Here is a 25,689-nt window from a genome sequence, read left to right as displayed (position 1 = left end):
CGGAAATGATGGGGAAGCGTTTTCAGTTGCTGCAGAACAGCCTGATGTCTAGCTTCAGAAACCTTAACGCTTTGCTTGGTTTCCTTTTATCTGCCTCTTTATCTGTTTAAATTTAGCCTGGTTCCTATATGCTGTTTCCCAAGTCCAAGCCAATATCTGTTACCCAGCACCCAAGGGGGATCTTTCTCTGCCACTTTCCTTCTTCCTTCAGCTTTGCTCATCCTTTCTCAGGAGCTGAGGCTCCCTTGACCCAAAACAGCTATCCTGCTGGCAGCTGCTGCTACCGGAGAAAGATGTCTTTAAGGCATGCTATCAAGGAGTGCTGCAGAAAATAGGAGCAAGTCCTAAAGGCTGCCTGTGTCTATGCAATATATTTATTTAATTGACACGCTCCCAGCTTTCCTTAATAGAAATAGTCAGAAGCATCAAGCAAAATTGCCTCTTGCTATTTATAGGGTCCCCCAGAGCAGGCAGGTAGCAGATGGGGATGGGAGGAAATTGCTAACTGCCCTTATTGTGTGGAAATGAGCCTGCAAGCACTTGCAAAAGGAATATTTCAAGGCTCAACTGAGAAGTAATAATATGGGCATTGCAGCAAGCAGCTAAAGTGGGAAACGGGAGCAAAACAGGTCTGTGTTGAGAAAGGACTTGAAAGGAAGAGAATGTACCAAGTGGCTACTTGCATCAAGAGGCAGGCCTTGGGGGTGGCTCTCTAGCCGGGGATATTGGAGAGGGGAGGGAACAAAAGAGTTGTTTTCCTTCCTTCTGAAGCCCCTGCAGCCAACATGACTGGCACTTGTCATTCAGGGCCTGTCTGCTGTGCTCTCTTTCACTCAGACGCCCTCGCTGGCATTGAAAAGAGCAGGATGTGTAAGGAAGCCACTCCAGGCAGCTGCCTCGGCTGCTCTCCTCAGCCCTCAAGGCTAGCGGGAGCGAGCAGGCACCACAGAGCTGTCACCGGCCCGCTGTCAGCCGGACACTCACAGCTCTGACGGGGCTGTCAGATCAGGGTGGCTCCCCCGGGTCAGCAGGGACATGCCTCCCCCTCCTCCCTGCCATGCTCCCGACCCGTGATGTTTCTGACCATGGTGCCGCCGCAGGGGAGCAGAAGGAGCCTCGTGGCACTCAGCCCACGCTCTTCCCCCTCTCGCAGAGCCACCCGAGGGGAGGAGACCAGTCTAAATCTTTCCTGCATCTATTTCAGTTTGAAGCAAACCCCTGTCACTACTTCACTGCAGGATGGACTCTTCTGTGCAACATGCTACCCAGATCACTGTCCCCTTCGGTTTTAACCCCTCAGCAGATCCATCAGGAGAAAGGATTTTCCACACTAAATGAGGATTTATTTCCACAGCTCTCCAGCGTTCAGATCTAAGATAGCCAGGCCATGGGGCAAGACAAAGAGATCAATCTTTACAACTGAGCATGAAGGAAGCCTGTTAAAGTTTTTTTCTTTTCCCCTTCCATCACACAACAGCAAATCTATTCTTCTGTTAACATCCTTTCAGAATAAGGGTATTATCTCGTGAGAAAACCTTCAGGGCCAGCTGTGTCCGTGGCCATAGCAGTAGGAAAAAGAACTGCAGTGGTTTGGATGCTTGGTAAAGCAGACTTGCAGTGGTGAACTGGAGCTTCCCTTGCCACAAACCTAGGCATGAAGACTGTTCGTAAAAAACATCCCTGCAGTGGTAGAGACCTGAAGGTTCTCTCTCGCACAGCTTTAAGAGCAAGAACATTCTCCCTTGTCCTCAAAGCCTCTAGTTACACAGGCAGATGAAGAATATCCTTGAAATAATTGCTGTAGCTACTCTGGGACAGAAGTCCATTTGGGCTCCGATCTTTCCCGTTCTTGTTTTTCTCCCACTCCATCAACTTGTGTTTCCTTTACTCTTCCTCTTGCTCCAAACACATTGCTGGTTTTGCCTTTTCACGTTTCCCTACACTGAACACTTTGTTCTCACCTCTCTTCTCCAAGGGGAGTGCAGGAATGCCATTTTCATCCTTCAGCTCTGATTTTGTTATTGCATAACAAAAGCAAACCATAAGCCAAGCACGCTGGGTTTCAAGCAAGTCAGTAGTTTCAATGCAACAACCCCCTTTTTGATGTTTACTCATAATTTTGTCAGGCAGCATTTCCAGAAATACCCCAGCACTGACACCTTCAGCGAGACCGAGCTGAGCTCCAAGGTAAGGTGGGCTCCTAAAGACCAGCTCCACAGAGCTCTGTCGGCAGCCACAGAATGATGTCTTGGACCAACCTTATCTCTACAAGTCACTTTGAAGTCAAAAGAGACAGGTCTCACTCATTTGGTGCTTTTGTAAAGATCAGCAGGCATTTCAGATATCTAGACAGCTCTGTAAATTTGGCCTCGAGGCTCAGACCTCCAAAAAGGTGTTTAAAGCTTCCAGCCTCCACTGCCTTCAGTAGAAGATAGGCACCTTAATACTTTTGTAAATCCAGTGCTCATGCCTCAATCACCTCGAAAACGGTACATGGTGAAAGTCAACACCACACAACAGCACACAGGGCAGAGGTCCCTAAGCTGCTAAATCCACCACACAGTAGAGCAGAGTGCTGCCTGGGTGCCGGGCAGCCCAGGAGCAGCCTGGCTACATTAGCAGCATGCTGCATTCCCGCTGGTAAGCCCACCTGGTGAAGACATGCCCCGAGGCTCCTCTGTCACTTAGGTGCTTTTAAAATGTTGCCTTTCCACTAAATCCAGCTCCCAAATCAGTCTAATGACAATTCTGCCCCCTTGGCTTCAATTCTCCCCTTAAACGATTATGTCACTGGAATTTGCTCACACAAACATTTCAGTTGTTTTCCTGCTGTAAATACAGACATCCATACATAAATCAAGGTGTTTGCTCATGCAACACTCCCCCAAACAACTTGTGTATAAAAACATAATTCCTTGGGAGACTCCTGACAAACAAAAATTCAATGCAACCTTGCTAGGCAGCTAATAAATTTGGCTCATTTCTGTCTTTCTCCCTCAGTCAGGAAGGAACCCAGCTATTTTTAAATCTGGATTCATGTACGTAGCCAAATATAATGTTCTTTCTTCTGTGAAAGAGAACAGGAAAAGATTTTAAATGTCCTAACATTTCCTAGGCCAGCTTATCTCTCTGTCACTCTCCCCCAGAGAGACCCACTGTCTGCTTTGTCTGTTTAGACTGAATTTTTTTGTTTTTTTTTTTTAGGCTGAAGCTGTCTTTTACTATGTGTTTGTACAAGGCCTGGTACAACAAGACCAGCCCACTCGGGGCACTGCTGTCGTAGGAATAACAAGCCTATGCTGGGGGTGTATATGGCAACAAGATCCCTGTTTCTCAAAAGGATTAGCATGCAGGTCTACGCCAAGGAAGTATGCTAAAATTAAAAAAAAAAAAAAAAGGCCCCAAGAAATAGAGATGAAGCTTTCTCAGATATGTGAAGCTTACACGCACCCACATCTCACTTCCTGGGACCCCAGCATGGCAGCCTTCTTTCCTTTGGTGGAATTGTTCCCATGTGAAGTATAAACAAGTACTTTTGTACTTTTCTGGACTGCAGCCCACACTGTCTGGCAGAGTGATAGCTACCAAAGCTGATGAACGGGGTGCGAATGCCTAGACATTAAGGCAGCCAGACGCAGGCCTTTCAAAACCCATCATTATTAAAGAGAGGTGTGGGTGGGAGGAGAATTCAGATCAGAAGGACACACCCAAGGTTACCACATTGTGTTCTAATTTTAACACTTATTATGACCCAGCAGCAGTACCTCTCGGGCTCTAGCTCATAATACCTACAAATCCAGGAAGCCATTATGATTCTTTAGGGTCAAAGGTTGCTTGCATTGTAATTCACTTCCTCCTTTGGAGATTTAATTTTGGAAATATTTCTAATTGCCATTGTACATGACATCGTCTTTCAGATAACCAAGGAATTCTTCTATTTGTCTACTCTGACTCAACCAACTGAAGAAAAAAAATACCCCCCTACTTTCTTTGGAACAATTCTTTGATAGTGACACAGCCTTTGCAGAGGCTGTTCAACAGTCTCAGTGCTCAGCTCCAAAAATAGAAGGGTGGTGCCTGTCATACCTCGGGTGTAAAGACTAAATACACTGACATGCTGTCAGTCTTGAAGCTCATCGTAAACAGCCTCCCCAGTCATCACAATCTCTGGTCCAATTAATGACTGTTCCACAGTCACAGAGAGAAATCTTTTCAGTGGCCTTGAGCAACGCTATGGCTACCTGGATCTTTACTGCTTCACCTTCTGGTCCTTAATTACTGTACCTGCCAGCTCTGTCTAGGTATTTCTTCCCCCCAGAATCCCCCGATTTTGCTTTGGCCCTGCTTCCTCCCCATCTTAATTTTCCTAACTTGTTCTTTGAACTCTTACTTGCTCTATTTTCTTGGCTCTCAACATTAGCCTGACCACAATACCCACTTCCATCTATATTCAGAACACCAAGGACCTTTCAGAAAAGCCTGCTTGGGAGGACTTTTAAGAATTCCTAAGTGGATGATGCCACAGAAGTAGAAAATAGAATAGCGACAGAATAGAGACATAATATGTCATCCAAAAGAAAAGCATCTGAAGCTTAACAGAATGTGGCTAACCTTACAGTGGCTGTTCAATTTCTCATTTTCCCCTGATTTCTTCCACCGGTAGCTTGATAGTTTTTGTTACTGGTCATTATTTTTTAGTGGCATCAAGAAGCTTGAGCACACCGTATAGTATGCACCATGCAAATACCCAGAGGGTTACGGTTTGTGTCCCAGGAAGCTGGAAGACCACAAAGACAAGATATGAAGAGGGAATAAGAATGAAAGTGACTCAGCCAAGCCCTAAAGTATGGCAACAGCTGATTCACAAACAGAACCAGCTCTTCTAGCATAGGTGGCTAGTACAGGCGGCCGCAGTTAGTACAACCTCTGAAGTTTTCATGATATGGAGTTTAACAGCACTGCCAAATCACATTTGTTTCCAAACACACAAGAACAAACAATATATTTGAATCTCTCTATGACTCAGTCTCCCTAACACATTCAAGAAACGCATCTTTTTCATTCATTATATTTTTACCTTTATTTAGAGGACAAAATCACTATGGAAAAGAAACTTTGTTTTCATTAGGTTTAAGACCCGCACCCAGTGCAGTGGAGTCTGAATTTTTCAGTGGGGACAGTAGGTGCTATTATAACGCTGTAAATAAATAGATTGAAAGACAAGTCAGAATATAATAGATTCGAGCAAGTGTGAAGAAAAAATGCATTCAGTACAATTCAAAGAGATTTACATCCTTCTGCAACTGTAAGTTTTTTGTTCCACCCCCAGTCAAGTATTAATGTTTTGCTCACAGAATGTGCTTTACGCCCTGCAAGCTTTCAAGTGCTAAGGCCTAAATCCTTTCAGACCCTCCCCCCAGAAATAAAAATCACCCTCTAGGATTAACAGCTTCCAGCATGCTAACCCCCAACAGTCCACCCAGTTGTGCTGCTGGCAAGGAGGACTGTAAAGGAATGGAAACACTTTCAGCCCTGTTGACACCATGAACCGAAGAGTGGGGGCAGGGTGGGCTGTGGAGGAAGTGTTAGAAGTCAGACCCTGCTGGAGAAAGTGTGAACAAGCCAATTAAATCCTGACACTTCTGGACAAAGAGGTCTCTTAGGAAGAAAGAGATTAGCACCTCCTATTCATCAACAAACAGCAGCCAGCCTGGGCCGACTGCAGGCACCGAGGCTGCCGAGGCTTTACAGGGGCTGTAGAACTGCCTAATGTATGTCAAGTAGCAAAGCAAAGGAATGCCTGCCCTGCTGTCAGCGTGGTGTGAATGCACTCACCGCCCCTCCAGCAGAAGGACAGCTGGCACTGCAATCCACTGGAGTTTGCCTTTTTGCAGCTCGAGCGTGTGGAAAGAAAACAGGCGAGAGAGGCTAGTTTTTGAAATTGCTGCCACGCTGCTGTTCCGGCTCAGTCAAGTCGTTCTCTACTTTACCACCAAGCTTGTATTTAATTATGCCGATTACTTTTGCCAATAGTGCAGCTGACTTCATCCACTTATTGCAACATCTTTTCTTCAAGCCTACGATCAAAAGAACAAGCAAAATTAGAGACAGCCACAAGGACTTTGTGTATTTGAATGAATTTGGACCTGGATGTGCGTCCTGATCCCTTATAAATCTAGTGACAATCACAAAATTTGAAGCTTGGTCAAAAATCACCATGTCACGTGCAGTAAGACTGTGCTGGACCGAGAACTGCAGAAAGGCCCTGCAAACCCACCTGGGCTTTTAAAGGCCCAGTTTAAAAACAAAATCATGACAGTAATTGCAGTGGGGTGCAGTATTCCTACAGGATGAAAAACATGCAAACCAAACCACGTACAATTTCTCAGTTAGGACACTGTAAATGAGGCAACAGAAGTACTGGAAATGGCTGAGCTTCTTGGCCACGCTTCATTTCCGCTTGGATTGTCATTCCAAGAGTACAATTCCCAACATTATTCACTTGACAGCAAACTGTTGTTCACCACTGCAGCTCCACTGTCTTTTATAAACTGCCACGCTTTCCATGTGTTTTCATAATGGCAGTCGCAAATTTAGCCTGAAGTTTGACAAGGGTCAGTAAAGCCTATGTCCGGGCCCTAAGATGAATGATTCCATGTTTACCTAACCAAGGCAAGTTGCCAGAACACAAGGAGGTGATGTGGTTATTGGAACAGAAAATGCATACTTTTTTATTAGTGAATAGGGTGCTAACAACCTATCTTTAAAAACATGGTCGCTTTTGAGACTTCCCACTCCTCTCTTCTTTGCCTTTTAGTTTCACACTGGCCCTGGCCTACTTAATGCCACCAATACAGGCAGGACTTTAAAGAACCATTTCCTTACATTCACCTAGTTACCACTGAGCACACACACATCCATAAACAGTCATTGCCCAAGTAGGATTGTGTAAAAATCAGCATCCAAAATTCACACATAGGTCAGCTGAAGTACTTTAAATAAAATGAACTCTCAATTTAGCTCGGTGACAAAATATGTGAAAAATTATCTTCATGTGCCCTGGATCAGACACTATATAGATCTGGTTGTGGCTGTTCAGTCTCTGACTTAGGTCCCAAGTGAACTTTCTACAACCTGAGTTAAAAGGGCATATGCCATTTCACTGTTTCCTTGAACCTCTCCACACCTCATTCCCTTGCTCTTGAAATAATGCCAGAGAAAGCACAAGGATGGAGGGTTGGGTTATTAATTTGAGTAGTCAGGAGGAAGCAAGAAGCCCAAGCTACCAGCTACTAATGAGAGCTGATCAAATGCTTGACATTTTCTGTGGCTGTTCAACCCATGAATTCATTTTGCCTGTGTTCACGTTCCTTTGGGGTTCACTTTCCATAAGCAGTCCAGCCAGCCAGGTTCTTGGCAAGAAAAATCTCAGAAGAAGCCAAGTTCTAAAGAGACGTTTAGAGAAAACTTGTGGAAAATGAATTTTCAGATTGTCATACTCAAATTTCATCCAAGCAATCAGGTCCTAAGTTCTATTGTATGTTTTCATCTATTAAGGGCACAGAAAGATGCCACATGATCAAACTATCCACCAAAAATTAGACAAAATTAGTTCTCTTGTGAACTTGGAGTATTCACACCCAGATGCTTATAATTTGCCAACAAGTTATTAAGAATATTATGTTTTGGAAGACCAGAAGCTATTTACAAAGGCGAACAATTTTTAGAAAATCTCGCCACTAACCAGAGCCACGTCCCCTCACCAAAATCCTTCAACTTCCTTACCGTGACTGCAATGTTAACCAACCAGAATGGCACATCACTGAGGACTAATCCAGGCCTTAAATGCTGAGACAGTCTTCCTTAGTATTTTTAAGCTATCTACGCCATCTCACAGTTCTGCCTGTGTGGCAATGAAGGACAGATCTCTCCCTTAAAACTGTGGGAGACTTTCTGAAGTGGTTCTCCTTATGCAGCACGAAGAGTTGCGACTACATGCTGGGAGCACAGCTAGAACAGAGAAGCCTACCTCACAGTATGGCTGCTCCTACTTGGCCAACCGGAGAGAAGTACCCTAACTTTAGAGAACTTCAGTGACCTTGGGCAGTAAAGCAGATAGGTTTCCCATGTCCAACCTGAGCAGCTCTTTCAATACCTGTTTCTAAGTTCTTTGAACTTAGAAATTGTCCTTCTGTTAAATCCATACACATTGAATTAGGTGAGCACAAAGACGGGGAAGAAAGTGTCCTTCAATATATACACGACGACTCCAGTAAAGTAACTTTTTGTCTTTCAGTTGAACCAATGGCCTCCTGTATCAGAGATCATTAAGGAAAAATGAGTTAGTTTGGTCTGTTTGGTATTTTGATTTAAAACCTTCGAAGTCTTTCTCCTTAGGGTCACGTGATCACCGGGTCTCACTGCGTTTGGTTCCTTTCCCTTCTCCTCCCGCATTTAATCACAACATTACTAATGAAAACAAAAAAGAAACTCTAGCTGCGCCTTGCATGATTTAGGGACCAAGTAAACAGTACTTAACAGTTCTAATTGAAGGTCAGTAAATCCCCAAGAGATTAAATGAATCCTGCAGTGAGATGTGTAAATCTCACTGCCTTTTACGGCGTCCCAGCCAAGACCCTGTGTTCGGTTGTGCAAGACTTAATAAACATGGTATGCACTTAATCAAAACCATTTTGCCACCAAAGGGGCAGCGGGTGTAAATCACAATTACTCTTGGCACTAAACCACTGGCACAAAGAGGCCCACCGATGCCAAATATCATCAGGGGCTGACTTGTAGCCCCTAGTTAGCTGTCTGGCACTGCTTGCAGGCCTAAACACCCATTTTGCTGCTCGGCAGGGGGAAATCCAGATGGGGAAAATAAACCACTAAAAAGGACAGCGAATGTATAAGGGTTTTGCTTCTCTCCATCTCACACACTGTTTGCCCTCTGCCAGCTCTCACCCCAATTTAGTAACTATTAATAAGCTAAAGCATGGAGCTCTGGCAACAGCCTAACTCTTTGCAGCTAAACTTTGTAGATTTAATAATCCCATCCACGTTCATGTTCCAAATTGTATTTCTAGGTTTAATAGCTAGTGCACAGAGAATACTCTAGAAAATGTCTTTGTAATCTTCAGATCTTTTTTAGCCAGTCTGGAATCCAGAGGGGGCAAAGGAAGCGTGACCCACCTGTGGCTCACGGTGGTCACCTCTGACCTTTTACCTGTGCCAAGATCAGCTACTGAAGTAGAATTATAATACAGAGACACTTGATTCCTCAAGAGCATAACAACATACAGAAATAGGTGACGACAAGGACAGAGAATCTGACATTCGGCTTCAGTGCTGAAGTAGGTCAAAAGAGCTACAGAATGGAAAATCATGTTTACCTGGGTTACTATAAAAGAGAAAGTAGCAGTGATGCCAAGAAGACAAGAAACCCCCAAAGCTGCAGAGGTATGCAGCAGCTGTCGGAGATGGGAAATCCTTAGTATTCAAGCAACAAAACTGGAAAGATAAACGAGATCTAATAATGCTATCAAGCGGAAAAACATTTGGGGTTCATAACAAACATAACTGCTGTCTCAAAAGCTCGTATCTCTTGGCACTTTAGTGTCCCAGTGGGCTGATCAGGACCCCTATATCTGTTCTGGTAACTTAGCAAGATTTTTGTCATGGCACAGCAGATGACAGACACGTCACCAAGCTTTCCAAGTCTTAAGTGTTAATTCTGAGCTAGCCATTGTGAAACAGGGGTCTTACATGCATCTTAGTTGCTCTTGAAAGCAATTCAATTCCCTCTGTTAATTCTAAAGGAGCATAAGGCAAATTTTGAGGTAGACTAAAAGTGAGATACGTAAGTCGGAACAAAATCCCACATGGTCTATTTCTTCCTGTGTGCTGGTACTATGATCAGGAAGGGGGTTCGTGGCTATTGAGTACAGCCTCAAGACCAGAAGTTCTTGAACTCGAGATTACAAGATAAGGGTTGTTATAGAATTGGGGTCAAACAGCCAAAACAAACCCAAAAGGTTATGCCAGCACTTTTGTCACATGCACTTCTGAACTGGGGCTTACTACCTAAAATACTCGAGTGCTACTGTTCTGCACAAAACCACAGCAAGGTACACTTGGGACTGTTTTGTAATGCAAGGTAGGCTAGCACAGGCAACATCATGAATCAGTAGAAAGAAATTAATGCCATAAATTTGCTGGATTATGTGGCTGTGCTGCACCTTGACCCCAGGGGAGAATGACAGGTATCATCTGTTACTGCTTTATGCAAATCCTTTGCCCGTCTAATAGCATCCTTTGTGCTGAACATAAAGAAATCTTTTATCTGTTCCTCTTCTTAAACATAAAGTCCTTTACATACAGTGTTGGGCCTAAGCAGGATATGTCTTGGTTTAAGGAACTGAGGACATTTATGCCTTCCAGACATGCAGGGATAGCTCTGCAAGACATTCTCCTCCTCTCAGGTCCTGCTCGTGTACTTCACAATTCTGCAAAGTTTTCCCACTGACAGCAGCTGTAGAACAGCAGCCCATTTACATTTTCAGTTCACTCGAATTGAGGAACAAAGGCATCCTCCAGCACCATAGTTGGTGGACTGGGACAATATGCTCTTCTTCCTGCCAGCCAGCAGCAAATAACTAAAAGTCACAAGTTGCCCTTACCTTCCTGCTTTCACTGTTTTCCTTGCCACCTGTCTCATTCTATTCCTTTTTCCTTCTTTCACTTCTCATGTAGTCACATGCTCATTTCTTTAGTGCTTTCATGCCTCCTCTCTCTTCACCACTCCCCTTTCTAAGCTTCACCATTTCCCCTTCTAAGACATTCTCACTTTTTTTTTCCATCTTTCTCCTGACTCGTCCCATGCTGTTCTTATTTCCCACTCTTGCATTTTAGTTTCCCTTTCCTCCCCCTCTCTACCTTTTGCTTTGTCTCCTTCTCTTTCCCCTTCTCCATTATCTTACTTTTCCCTTATACCTTTTTTCTCTCTTCTCCTCCCCAGTATGCCTGGAGCTTGAGCAGAAAGTCGGCTGGAGCCTTAATTGCTGCTCCCCTGCCTGACATCAATTGGAGATGACATCTCCTGAACACAGAGCTGCAGTCGTCTTTTTGCATATTCCCTCCGTCTGAGTGCATCAGGAGAGATGTCACAACCAGAAAGCTAGAAGCCATCGAAGAAGCAGGGAGCCACAGAGATCATTGTGAAGCTAGCATGAAACATTGAAGAGGTTGGTAAGCCTTGTTTCCACAACAGGTTCTTCCAGCACTTTCTGCACTGTTGATCTCAGGCTCAGAGCATTTACAGGAACTGACATTTCAAACTTTGCACAGCAATGTTACACCAGGGCTTTTAAACAAAACAAATGTTTGTGTTCAACTCCATTATGGCTCTGTGGCTCCCTGTGGGAGGGTGACTTTCCAGTAATTGAGCAAAGATGGCATTTCATAGCATGGGGGAACTGAGTAGCTACAGCATTTTAGACCTAGTCTTTGATTGTGAAAATTAGATGCTTACAACATACAGAAAAGAAACTGTGTAGGCAGCTCTGTCAGTGCACTCGATTCCAAGACCTGACACAGGTGCTTCCATGCATGTCTTCCTGAGAAGATGCAGACCGTTCGCACCTCAGCCCTCATGGCTTTCCCCAAATCACTTCACTAACAGAGTTATTACAGTGCACCTTCCCTTGCTACTACTTCTGTAGTCTCTCATAATTTGCTACTAAGCTTCTTAAATCCACTTTAATCCTAAAAATACACGTTTTCCGAGATCAGCAGTGAAGATCCATGAACTACACAAACGCTTTTGTTTTGTTGCTTTTGTTCACATCGTTATACCAATGAGAACTTCCAGCAGTGGCTGGAAGTCTTCCCACTGAAACCCCCTGTAGCTCATGTGAAGCAGTGCTTGAGTTTGAGCCTCAGAAATATTAGGCCTAGCACTCTAAACTGTACAGGTGACTAGAAAGAGTACGGAAATCCAGATGTCTGAGTCCTGAGCAGACGCATTTCCTGATCACCATTTGTCCACACGCGTAATCAGGCACATCAGCTGCTGTCATATCGGTACCCTAATGTAGCAATTCAAAGTCCTTGCAAAGAACACCATTTCTCACCAAATGAGCAAGCATTTCGTAGCTGTTATAGATTCTATATTCAGTTTCATGGCTTTGTCTTAATTTAAAATTTCTTGATATATATTCAATTTCTTCTGCTGCTATGAGACCACTAGACACCATCTGCCAAATGTGTGGCTTGAAAAGTTGTCTGTCTTCCATCTTATCTCCATTACAGAACTCAAGTTCAACAACTTAACGGCCTGTTCCGTCCACAAAAACATAAGCTCAGCCTCTTTCAATTTTTTTTAATATGCGCCACCTCCAAACATGCACACAAACAAATAATGTGCACTCTCGTATGCCTCAGCAACTGCATGTGGTTCACATTACATCAGAGTCAAGAGTGGAGTTTAGAGCAAGAAGTTTGTTTTATTTGTTGCCTCTGAGAGATTTATTTTAAGATTTTACCTGAAATGGACAGTAATTGTCACTTTAAAAAAATAATAATAAAAAATGGATAATTTCACTTTTTATTAAAACCAAGTGTCAAAATGTCCATGTTTCAGTTAACTACCAGGCTGCAAGCTTTTCTTTCATGATTTTTACTGTGTTCATATATTTTAATCCTTTCACTTTTGTATGTTTTCTATTTTATTAAACAGAGGCAATATGGTTAAGAAATGGACCACGCTGTGCAGGCATAACAGCACTAAACACATGCAGATCAGAAAGGACTTCATAGAGCCCGGTAAGTATCCGTAGCACCATAATACATATGAAAACACTGAGACACCAGAAAGGGAAATCAACGTGCTGTATGACCACAGGCGAGTTAAGAACTCATGTTTCCTGGCTCACAAGTCAGTATTAGTTCTCATCATATCGACACTGAAAATTGCTTCATTGCACAGAGATTTGGAATGAAGCTGGTGTTTTGAACTGTATAAGTTTTTAGTGTTTGCCTGCCACTACAATTCACAAGTACGGCTTTATAATAAAAATTAAGTTAAATGAAGTTAAAATTTTTTTTGAAGTACCTGAAGTATACCTACCTCATCTAGATACTAACTAGCTATTCCATAACTATTCTCCTCCACCTTCACTCTGTTCTGACCAGTTTCAGTTAGATTTTATTAGTATTAATAAAAATCAGCAGCAAATGCATACAGTTCTGTGCTATTAACAGGCTTAGACCCAGTAAGTTATCAATATAAAAAGAAGGAAAAAGGAAATAACTATGATATCCGCTACCTGAAACCCAGGCATCTCAGCAAAACAGGAAGGAAAAAGAAAAACGTCTGAGAGCTACAGCAAATCACCATCTCCAACAGAAGCCATTAAAGAAAGGTATTTAACCACATGTAGGCTCCACATAGCTCCATGAAGCCATCCAAGTTTTAATGTGACTCCTTCTACAGAGAGGTGAGGCCCAAATCTCCTACTGGGGTTGAGATGGTGGGTGTCGTTTAGCAGCTCAAATTGCTGGCTGAGAATTCTGTGAGAGTGAACCAGAACTGAAGTTATCTGAACTCTCCATGTTCACTTCATGCTAACCTTTTGTAGGAAATCACGCCTAACAGTCCAAGGCAGAACTATTTTCTTCACTGCCTCTTATAGGAGAACTTGTGTGTTGCTTTGGAGCACAGGTCCTCAGACACCACTGACCTGAATCACATACTCACACTGCGTTACTGCAAAGCCAAAGAAAAATGTTCTAACTGCAACCTGATGGTACATAGCCCTAGCTCTGTATTCAATAAAGAACTGGACACAGTTATTGTAAAGACCCAATCTCAAAAGATGCATACAGCCTTCAAGGTTTACTAAATCCTCCGCTAACCTCACTGAACTCAGAGTTCAGGAGCAACTCGTGCAATTTAAAAACTGTGTCATGTGAGTAAGAAATTCAGTCCTGCCTTCCCCATTTTAAGCTGTCATATGAGACGTGGGCTTTCTGATTCCAGGAAAAGTGTCTATTGACACACTGTCAGATAGACAGAGAAGGATCTCAATAGCTTGCTTAAGCTAGTGGAATAAAAGCAGACAAGAAAACTAGAACAAAGAAATCCTGAATAAGTTACTATTGTTTCTTGCAAAGACCCCCAGGTTGGCCTAGGAAAAGTAGCTTCAGGTTTTAGAGATAAGGCAGTCAGGTACAAAGTAAAATGCAACAAATAAACAACAAGGAAAACTCCTCGAGTCCAAGAGTCTCTATGCCAAATCCAAAGGACAGATATACAGGATAGGTACAAGTAAGGACAGGCTGATCCTCAAACTAAACCCAAATGCATGTATATCTGAGAGCGTGCACGCATCAATGTTATTATGCAGAGAGATCACTTGTGCACACCAGCTAAACCCAAAATTTCATCTACACTGAAATTCAGTCTTCTGTGATACTGTGACACATTATCTGATAGCACAGACACAGCCATTTCAGGCTCTAGCCATACAAATCTGAACAGACACTTCAGGAAGCTACAGTTTGACTAAAGGTACTGAAGCAAACGAGAGAAGATCAGAAAACTGTTTTCCCCTGAACTGGAAAAAGTGGAAGGTTTCTTCCCCCCCGCCCCCTTCCTAACAAAAGATGAGAAGTTGAAATTCTGGAAAAAATGTAACCCAATAAGTCACCAAAAAATAAAGTTTGCTTATATCAGTTAAATCATCAGTTAGAAATTCTGAAGTATTGAATTTTTAAAACCACAATACAAATTAACTAAAATTTCCAAATAAAATGCTTTCATAGCTTTGCTCTATAAAGTTCTAACATCAGAAATGGTTGGGAAATTTCATTTTTACATCTTCTCTTAAGATATAGCATCCGTATCAAAATGAGTAACTAACTCCTTGTCAGCGCCATCTAGAACATCCAAGCAGAGTGAGGGCTGCCTAGCTGGACACAGAACTGTATGTATTCCACGAATACATGCATCTGCAAGGTTAGCATGGACCATGGCCTTCACAGTTCTATGTTCCTAATAGCTCACATTTTTAATGCTTCATTCAAAGATATATTTGAAATCTAAACCAAATAGAAGTGGTGCAGTATTTTCCTGACAGTACTTCTGACAAGGAGGAGCCATCTTTATTGACCTGAATTGGTTTGAATCCTTGCAGCTCAAAAGGATAATCTAAATGTCAGTTATTTGACTTGTTCCACTTCTGGTCATTACTCAAATATTTTCGTTGCTCTAGCTGTGAGACACAGATATCAATCACCATGGCTTCACAGGCTGGTATGAAAATTCCATGCAAATTCTAAAATAGAATGGCACCATCCTTTTCCTCCTTTCCCCTCATTCTTTGCCTTGTTACCCTAACACCTTCCTCTAATGTGGCATGGATGTTAAGACAGTGAACCAAGTAAGGGAACTCATCTGGGCTACAGCTAGTCAGGGAAAAAAAAGAAGTGCTGAGCTTTAGCCCTATCAACTCCTTGCTCCAAATCGGTACACACCCTCACCAACAGACAAGCTGGGACAAGGACAAGGGAGGGAGGGTCACGCGCATCTTTCCTTGGCATAGTTGGCTTAAAAGGTTCAAAGAACTACTGGGTGTATGCAAGCACGTGAGTACACATGCATACATATATACACAACATGTGCATATATCCATCTCAGCATCAGAGCTTTCACAGCGCCAGCTGAAGCTTCTCAACAAGAACTTCTGTTTTCGTACTCGGGATGTACACCGGTATTCTGACAGGAGTAACCAAAAAAGGAAAGTGTGAAGACAGCTTAAGAGAAATAGAATTTCATATCACAATTAGTAGGACAGGCTGCATTGTGTACATTATACATTTTTTTTTCCTCAAACTTCTTTCCCTAGTTTCAGTGGAACTGCTACAGAACTCCCTACCTTCCATCCATGAATGCTCTTCAATCCAGAAAAATCCACTTTGTAAGTCAGTTTGACAAGGAGTCAAACCAACAGTTTGACAAAGAGTTAGCAAAAATCAATGGTCAAAATATATGTTTCTTGGGCCTTTCACAGTAGCTAAGAAATCCAACATTAATTTGTTCAATAAACATGAACCCATTCAAGTCTATCACAGTTAGTAGGAGTTAACCTGTTCCCATAAAGGCACTTCAGACCAAGTCCTTGGAGGGCTATGAGCTAATGAGCAGCGACTGACCTGGTTCATTTCTTTACTAGAAGAGCCAATCAGAAGGATCTCTCTAAAGTTTTTCTGGGGAAACCTCTTGGGTGCTTCAGTTCTGTCACAAAAAGGTAGTTTGGCCATAAAGAAAACAATTCAGTAACTATTTATGGCTATTAGTTTCTCAGGAAAATCTTAGCTTTGCTACCTGCATTCTCAGCTCTGCTCCATCCACCTCTGTCCCATCTCCTGTCAGTGCCAGGAGCATAGGCATGAGGAAGAGAGGACCATTCAGCCCCTTCCCTTCCCCACTGCTTCTCAGGCAGGTCAGGAAAGAGAGGCACGAGCATGAGGTTTCATACCCTTGTTCACCTTCAGATCTCGGCACAAAGATGCCAGAAATAGTCCCACACCCTTTTTCCCCACCAGTATTAGCCTAGCTACAGAAACTAAACATTAGTGACAGTAGTAAGTCAGACAGCAACTGGAATATTTTGGAATTAATAGTATGAAGGAAAAATATCCTCAGGTGGGATAAGGGAAGGAAGCGATTCTTGTAATAAGCCACTTCCACATCATTGACAAGACAGTTCAAAGACTTGAAGCGAAGATCTGTGTATTCAGGAAGGAGGGGTAGGCAGCTGTACACAATAAAACCCAAAAGTGTCTCAGAAATAAAACTAAGCAATTAGTTCAGTCAATTCAGTCAGGCTGGAAGACCAAGACCACACAAAGGGATGTTTGTCTGGGATTCAAGTTCAAAAATCCTTGCTTACAGTAATGACAGAAGACAACATGTTAGCTTAAGAAAGTGCCCTCACCCTCTCTCTGCAGCAAACCTCTCCAATCATCACAGTAGCACTGAGCAGGATTTGCATCCTGATGGTTGGCAGAATTTATGTTCCTCAAACCCTCAAAAGGAGGAGAAAAGAATGAAATTAAGAAATCTTTCAGACAGTAGAGAAATGTATCTGAAAGGCTGTGATTAAGTTAGCCTAATTTTACCTATTTTGACCAAGAACTGAAAGGGTGTTGGGGAAATTCTGTGCAAACACTGAGCAGTATTTCTTCAACAACAAAAAATATCAATGGATTGGAGCCTTTGCTATCCTAGGTCCAAACTACAGACCACCTAGCAAAGTCTGTGACCTTTAGCAGTATCCAATATCTAGGGAAACAAAAAAAAGCACAATTAATTAGGTAAAATTATCGGGCTTAAAGTAACTCTACATAGTAAATGCTACGGCAGTGCTAACGCACTGCTACAGCAAAAATTCCTTGGTTTTAATTATGTGCATCTCCACTATCACAGTACTGAACACCTTCAGCTCAGGAGGAACAGGGACATGTTAGCAGTTAAAAGTGCCATTAAGTATCAAGTGCTGGTAGAATTAAGGCAGGTTGTGTCATTATGCATTCTAGCACATGGTTAAACTCACTATTTCTCACTTCAGCTTCTGCACTTGTATCACACTTGAAAGCAAAACAAAGTTACTTATGCATGCGCTGCGATTCTCTCAGTTTCCCATCCCTGTTCGCCAACTCCTAATACAGACCCACCACGATGAGATAAAACTCTGCTGATGGAAGAGCACAAGACCACAGCACAGATACTGAGGCTGCTCCTTAGAACACGTCACCTCAGAAACAGAGCACTCTCAGCTCCCTTTCACCCACTAGAGGTATCTGCATCTGTGGCCGGTGGTATTAGCGTAAGCATCGTGGGGGAGTGTAGATGTACATCCACGAAGTCATACCCAATAGAAGAGGCAGCATACAGAGACAGCACACTTCCATATTCACCCACACAAGTCTACGTGCAAGCTATAACCTCTTATTCCCTGAAATGGGCTTCTAAAATCCCACTAACCTCCAGCAAAACCAAGACTCTCTACACGAAGGATTCTTGAACTCCTATCTTCTTGAGCAGATAAGAGGAAATTTCCACCTTTTTTTTTTTCTGTATTTTGCAATGGGATTCAGGCAGACTTCTTCAAAAATTTCACCTGGTGTGAAATAGAGTTTATCGTGTCTCCATCCACTGGGATCACACAAAATATCAACCTCCTATCCATCCCCCTCCTCTCTTTCCCTCTCTTCTCTTTCAGTCCCTTCTTAACCCCTCCCTGGCTCCTCTCTCAGCTCCCACTGTCCCAGACAGAGCAGCTAAAGACGTTAGCTGACAGACACAAAAGGCGGCAGAAATCAAATAAAAGGCAAATGCAGCAGCCGCAGGTCAGCCTTGTATAAATATTTATGCTGGAGGAAGACTCAGTGCCTGAGTAATGACCTTGTGGCTGGTATTAATAGAGATAATGTGAGTCTGTAAAGACATGCTGCCAGAGAGAGGGAGAGTTTGGAGGGTTATAAATCTCCACGTCAGGCTGCAATGCTAGCTGACCTTTACACCGCTCTCTCTCTTGCCTTCCATCTTTCTTTTTCTTTCTTTCAATAAAAGAAAGATTGGTAGACCACATTAGCAAGGGGTGGAGACCCAAAATCCAAAGCACTTGCACAAGAGAATTTGGATTTAAGTCAGAATTCTTATAGCAACAAACATCAGAGCGATGAATCCAACAGGCACATGTTCACCTATGTGACACGTACAGACCTCTGCAGACTCTTCCAGGTGCATGCTTATGCATTGCTCACAAACCATGCTCAGAAGCATAGTTATACCTCCCATGACTTGTCAGAATGCATACATATACATATTTGCATCTCTATATATGTAAATCTCCATATATATACAGCAACACTCAGGTATCACAAACATAATGCTCACAACAGTAAGATGCACTCTCATGCATATAGAATAAACAGGACAGAGAAGGGAGAGCTGCAAATAACAGCTTCAGGGAAAAAATTAAGATTATGCTGAAAGAGCTACAAGCCTCTTCTGAATTTCTGCTACATACAGACCTGCAACAGGAGGTTTCAGGAGCTAAGGCTGCAAGGGTTTCATCACTAACAGCTGAAACATCTCTGCAGAGATGTAACGTAGCTATGGATTCCTCACTGAAGTGTTTCCAGCACTGCCAGCATCAGGGCACACAAGCTGTAGTGTTTAAAGCTCTTGAAACCAAGAAATTAAGCCACATGAACACTGGAAGACAAGAAAGTAAATCTCAATAAGAATTGGGTCCTGGTGCCAGAGGCTGTATGACCGCAGCACAAACAGAGCAGCACACAAGCCATTAAGCATTGCTGTTGATGGTGTTGCTGGACATCAGTGCCTACAATTCGCACTGACATTTTCAACCCTGATTTCGGAGATAGAAAGGAACCGAAAGGCACATGTATGCAGAGCTGTGCTGAAAATCTGACTGCGATAGGCACATCAAGCAAAACTACAGCTGATTACTGCAGTAGCAGAAAGAGGGGAGGTAGGTACAAGGTTTTGATCCAAGACACAGCGCATGAACATTAAGCACTGCTGTCCCTTATTAAGGGCTACTCCTACTGCCCCCAAAGTTGTAGTGGGAATTTCCAGATGATTATAAAGTGACTAAGATTGAGCTCCAAAACAGCCACAATTCCCTCTTGGGTGAACATTACTGGGCCATTAGTCTCAAGTCCCTAGAAGATTAACCCTTTGGCTTTCATCATGCATCATGGCATCTGTACTTAAGTCAGGCATCCAGAAATGCATGCTATAGAAAACAGCAGCATTCAAACTAAAATTTAAGAGCTAAGAGATGGAAGAGAGAAAATAGTTGCTCTGTGGTTTTCGTTGGCTTTCCTCTGTAACACTTGAGTAAAAAGAAAGCGAGAAACCACAGCAAATGTGCACAAAGTTCCATTTGGTAGGCACTTAGTCTTTAATATAGATTTATGCCTCTTGATATTTTTCTTCTGCAAAAAAAAAAAAAACAGCCAAGCTTTATTAATATTTGATGGGGAAAAGAAGTCATTTGGTAGAAACAGACTCCACAATCTTTTTAATTCAAACATCTAAATGACAACTTTGTTATTTTACTGTACACTGACTCAGAGTTGGAACTGGGTTCTGCTGGGTCACACACAAAACGTGATACAAAATGTCTGAAGTGGGGACAGACCAAGTCATGCTTTCGGTGTGCAGCTAGGCAGGTAGAAAGCTTTGAAACTCGAAAGTGCTACTGGACCAAGAGACTGGGTTTTGTAATGTCATTGAGACCCATCAGTATCAGCTACCCATGAAAATGTTTCATGAAGGCAGGCTGAAGAGATGCCACTGACTTCCTGAGAGAGGCAACAGAAGGCAGACAGAATCGTATGAGGTTTCCTGGGGTCAGGCATCAGAACCAGAATTAGATTGGCACACAGAAGAACATCGATGAACTACTGCTCATCTCACTGACAACACCAACATGGCATTCCACCTAGACATAACTTAATCCTGGTTCTGTGGTATTTGCAACATGGGTATTTGCGTCAAACTCCACATAAGCCACCTCTGGTACCCTTTTCGTGAGTTTCTGTTCACTTCACTTCTACACTAATGGTTTTCCTCATTACTCTACTGCATTCAGGCACGTGTTTGATGCATACAGAAATCTTAAACTACCATGGCGGAAGAGCATTCAGTTACCCAAAATATTATAAGCTGTTCTGAAGTATTTCTCTGCCTCTTTTTTTTGATAAACTCTTTTTATCAGAATCTACAAAATCTTCTAGCATATGGGCAGCCTTTCTGTTCCTTACTTCATCCTACCTGAGTTCCATTCAAAATTTTACACTGAAAACAAAAATAATTTCCAATAATCTTGCCCCTTCTGAAAGGATATGTCACCACATTTTTGATCCATATTTCACCACTCGCATCATTTGGGATCCTGACTTTTTTCCCTATAAGGCATTCATTCCATGTAAGACTTGTTTTGATTTTTGAGCTATGTTGTGACTACCCTGCAGGCCAGAATTTGCAAGATCTTCCCTAATACACGCAGACATTCCTAGCCCAGGGATATTTCAAGTAGTTACTACCTACATAGATGTCTGTGAAAGATCTGATCCTTTGGTTGGTATATAATATACGGTTAATGCCTAATTAGCCCATTCATGGATAATTCATGATTAGTTTTTAACAAAAGCAAGAACAAACAAGAGCTATATGTTAAAGCTCTTAAATCATGGAACTAAACATGTCATACAAAAAGGAGAATGCATGATTTATTCAGGAAGGCAAATGTGGAGCCAGGCAACCACTGGGCAGCACAAAGCACCTCCACCCCAACAACCTCAGCTTGTCAGTCACCTGAGATGCACAGAAGTAAATGCCTGATTAAAAGACAAGCGTACACAGCAACTTCAGAAGAAGATACAGGTTTGTGGCTTACCTCTGACTCTTCTGAATAGGCCTGCATAGAACAGGACTGTAAATGGAAAAACAAAGTGGCCCCAAGACATTTTGACTGAAAAGCTGACAAACCAGTACTTCTTAATGGATAGTTTAGGGACTAGGAAGTACTACCTATATTTTTTGCCTGAAAAGGAGCTGGATGTCATCAGGCCTGCTATACACTAGTCTACAAGCAGCAAGATAAACACACAAACACATCACCCAGGGACAAGGAGCATCGGTGGGTGAACACTGCCACCTCCAAACATTACATCCCCTCTCATCAACATCATTCCCCTGTGTAAGTAATTCCAATTCATCATAGCAGATACAGGAAAAATATCCCACGACATAGGAGTATCCGTTGTGTAATACAAGTATTTAATGCAAATTGGAAGAGCTCCAATCTGAAGAATTTTAGGAGCTCACCGCAAACACCTTAAACCTTGAGATAAGACTTATTCTGAAAAGCTTGTGTGAATTATTCTGCACCTAACTCAAGTCAGGATCTGAGCAATGGAATAAAGCTCTCCCGTGCCTGTTTCATCATTTCTGAATCACGCTTTTCTTCGGACATAAAAATTTTATAATTTTTTAGATGGATGCTTGAGCAAATATTGCTGAGATTACTTCTCTCCTGCACGGCAATTTGCAAAGGGACTGCTCCTCAAGGAAAACAATAGCAAAAATACCCTAAAGATCAAGAAAGGTTTCTCTAACAAGTTTAAGCAATTGCTGCATATCCCAGAACAACTACTTGTGTTTTTTTTTTTAAATAACATTTCAGGAAGTAGAAGCACCATAGTATTTCAGTGACACGCTGTAGAATACAAATACATGCACACAGTCCCCAAGCAAATAAGCAGATAGAAACAGAAGCAACCTGTGCAAGGATCACCCTATAGGAAGAAACGTCTCCATATAAAGTGGTTGCTGAGCAATTTCAAACAATGAATACATTCCTAAAATATGTCTACTTGTGCATAATTCATGAACAGAAACAAGCACTAAATCCATTGGATAAATTGTGGACTATGAATCGTTTGCCCTGCTCTAATTATAATTCCATTTCAGCCTACTAATGGTACTATAAACCATCTGAGTTTCACCCTTGTGGTTTATTGCCTCATTAGCTCTCCTTTGAAGTAATTAATGCTTTGTCAATTTACCTGAATAGAGCTCCCATGGTGGCTATGGGTCAGATACAACCAACTTTATGCACCCAGCAGACCTGGAACTTCGGCTCAAGTGGAAGACTCCAAACTCTTTGGGACAGAGACTTTCTATTTTCTCATCCATACAACCACCACCGCAACAGGCCATACCTACATCACTGATCACTAATTTTGAGTGCTACAATAACATACACTTAAATCTAGATATGAATGACTGCATTTATAGGACAATGATTTCAGGATTAATTACTAGGGGGAGGGGGTGTTCACATTTCAGCCAGCACCTTGCAGTGATATGATCACTTTCTCTCATAAACCCTCTTCTGTAAACAACAGGCAGTAGATCCTGGATTGGTTAGTCCAAGTTAATATCATAAGCTCAGCTTCACTGAAAAAAAATCGTCTCTTTCCCTATTCCTCTCTCTTACTCAGCTATCCAGAAAGCTCCCTATTCTGCCCAACAGAGGGGAATCCTAGCCTTGGCACAAAATACACTTTTGAAAACTTAGCAAACCCCATCATTGGATTCAAACTGGACCACACGTGAGAAATTCAATAAACATCATTTGTCAGAAGCCTTTGTCGGCTCACAGCTGTATTTATTTATAGGCTCCCTTGTTATTTATAGGTCCTTGCGCTCTATATAAAAGCTTTGCAAAGGAAAAGTGGCCGTGATGCAGGGGGAAGGGAAGGCCAACTGTTTTACTGCTTATACCAACACCAGAGTCTCTTTTCTAAGGAGAACAACCAGCTGAGCATCTACTTCATTTCCCATCCCCTTCGTGTGGGCAGTGGAGCCAATGATCATCAAAGCCAAGTCAAACTACTTGCAATTGAGTTACAAAAAGCATTTTAAGAACTATACTGGCTTAAGAGTTCTCCAAACGTGGCATGCTGCAGACTCCTACTAAAGGTAAATAACCTCTGTAGATGATACCTAACATAGGATCCTCTCATTCAATAACAGGAACTTCTGTACCACAAACATCTCTCTTGCCACCCAGTTTACCAACGCAAAGCTCAGCTGCATTTATCTTGTGAAGGATGAAGTGCATAGTTCTACGCTGACTCCTGATTATCTGTTTTGTATCAGACCCTTGGGTTCAAGTTTTCAAATGCAGTTTCATAGGATCTCCTCTAAATGTTGTCTCCATTACTATTACTTCCAAGACTTTTTAAAATTGCATCCTTGTGTTTATAATACCTACTAAAGATTAAAATTACAGAACAATTCAAATCTACTTAATCTCCTAAGTAGAATTGATGTTACTTAAATTTGTGCACTCTGAACTTTAAAATTAGATTATAACCTCCCTTGATCTGAGGGTTTCATTCTCCCTGTAAAATCCAGATTAGAACATTCAAGTTTCAAGTTCAAAGAATTGTTTTGGCTTTAGAAGATGTTTTATTGAAGGACTCGTGTTTGGTTCTCTTGAGGAGGGTTTGTTTGTTTATTTTTAGTGGGGAGACCAGAATATTAAATTATGAAAGTAAGTATAACTGATATTACACATTTGAAAAATCATCCGTTTCAAACAATGCTTCAAGGCTCATAAATTCACAGCTGAGAATAGCAGCTGGTAAGGATGGGAGCATGAAATAAGCATTTATGCCTACACAATATTTCTTCACTTGAAGTCTTGTTAAGTACTTTTGCTTTCCTTACTGACTTAGAACAGCTACAGTGGATCAGATCAACCATATACAATTAAAAAAAAAAAAGTGAGTTTCAAACAATTCTTGATATAAAAAACGGTTGACAGCAGAGTTTAAACAAGTCAGAAGCACAAGAAAATAGATCCTATTCTACCAGGCTTCTTATGAGGACGTAATAAGACAATCAAATTACATTTCCAACGTGAACATATGGTTTCTAAACAAGATTTTTTGAAAACACCTTTTTTAAAATCAAAAAAATAAATGTTTATGATATTCAAAGACTGACTTCTTCTTCTAAGCAGAAAAGGCCCAAAATTCTACTAGGGTTCTCGGTATGCTCCAGTGATGTTCTGACTTTTTTCCAACTCGCAGTCTCTTATAACAATGTAAGATGGATGACTTGAAGCAGCATTATCATGTGTTCCATTGCCAGCCTGACAAAAAGAATACAGAGCAAACAAGAAACCAAAAAGAGAACTGGCACCAAGTCCTTATAAATTGCATGCACTATACAGAAGCGCCCACCTGCAAAATGTAGCGAACTGCATATGGACAACTGGGAAGGTCGTAGGGCTGGCAACTCGGGCCAATCAGTGACATTTTGAAAGGGAAAGGATTACTAAACATCCCTGTGAGAAAAAAACTGACTTTCTACAGGAACTAAACTTTTAAATATATGGAACCATGAAAAATAATAGTACTTGGGTATGAAGCTCTGGACGTGAATATATTTCAATTCTAATGCTGCATAGATTAGCATTAAATTTAAAGGACATTTATGCCCTTCCTATCTAGTCAGCATATCTGTACCTAAATATAAAATCTTACATTTCTCAAATTAAGGTTAGGTATTACAAGGTCCTGTATAAATTGACCTTATGTTGCAACAGGGACGTTACTAATGTTTGTCCCATCAGTGCTGTCATTATTTCTGTATTTCCAAATAAATTAATATCTCAAAATGGTTACAAGTCTATGAAAACTTAAAACAAGGAGGCCAAAGGGGAAAAAAAATGTTATTAGACTGAACAGGTGAAACATAAGCAGAGTTCACTGCCTGTTCTTCTGAAGTATCTGTAAGACTTGCAGATGATTCCACCACACATGACTAATGCAGTCTCTTTAAATTCATGGCAAAAGGAAACAAATTCCATCTTACCATTTGTGATGTGTAAAATAAAGAGCGATGCTGTGATTTGGAATGAAGCAGTCTACTCAAGGAACAGAGAGAAACAGAGAGGAATGACAGAAACCTAAAACCTATCTGGGAATGAGTGAGGGTTCTATTTCCAGTGATTTGCCTTTGTATTTCTCACAGTGTTTCACACCCCTGATCCTTTGTCAAGCTTTTAATTC

The 25,689-nt window shown here is 41.9% G+C and overlaps 1 long non-coding RNA gene across 2 annotated transcripts in view; it reads right to left on the bottom strand.

Annotated features, from left to right (window-relative positions):
• LOC121079652 overlaps nt 1-25,689 on the bottom strand; it is a 147,075-nt gene that overhangs the window by 39,950 nt on the left and 81,436 nt on the right. The window contains exons 5-7 of one of the 2 annotated variants that reach the window (XR_005825124.1): nt 5,836-6,077; nt 5,078-5,197; nt 4,612-4,777 (exon numbers count right to left, since the gene is read on the bottom strand). This is a non-coding gene — a long non-coding RNA (uncharacterized LOC121079652). The remainder of the gene's footprint in view (nt 1-4,611; nt 4,778-5,077; nt 5,198-5,835; nt 6,078-25,689) is intronic. The other variant, XR_005825125.1, reaches the window with a different exon arrangement.

This window comes from Cygnus olor, chromosome 17 (genome assembly GCF_009769625.2).
Source record: "Cygnus olor isolate bCygOlo1 chromosome 17, bCygOlo1.pri.v2, whole genome shotgun sequence".
NCBI classification, from domain to species: Eukaryota; Metazoa; Chordata; class Aves; order Anseriformes; family Anatidae; genus Cygnus; species Cygnus olor.
The sequence above is the reverse complement of the archived record's forward strand: the minus strand, read 5'-3'. Positions and strand labels throughout refer to the sequence as shown.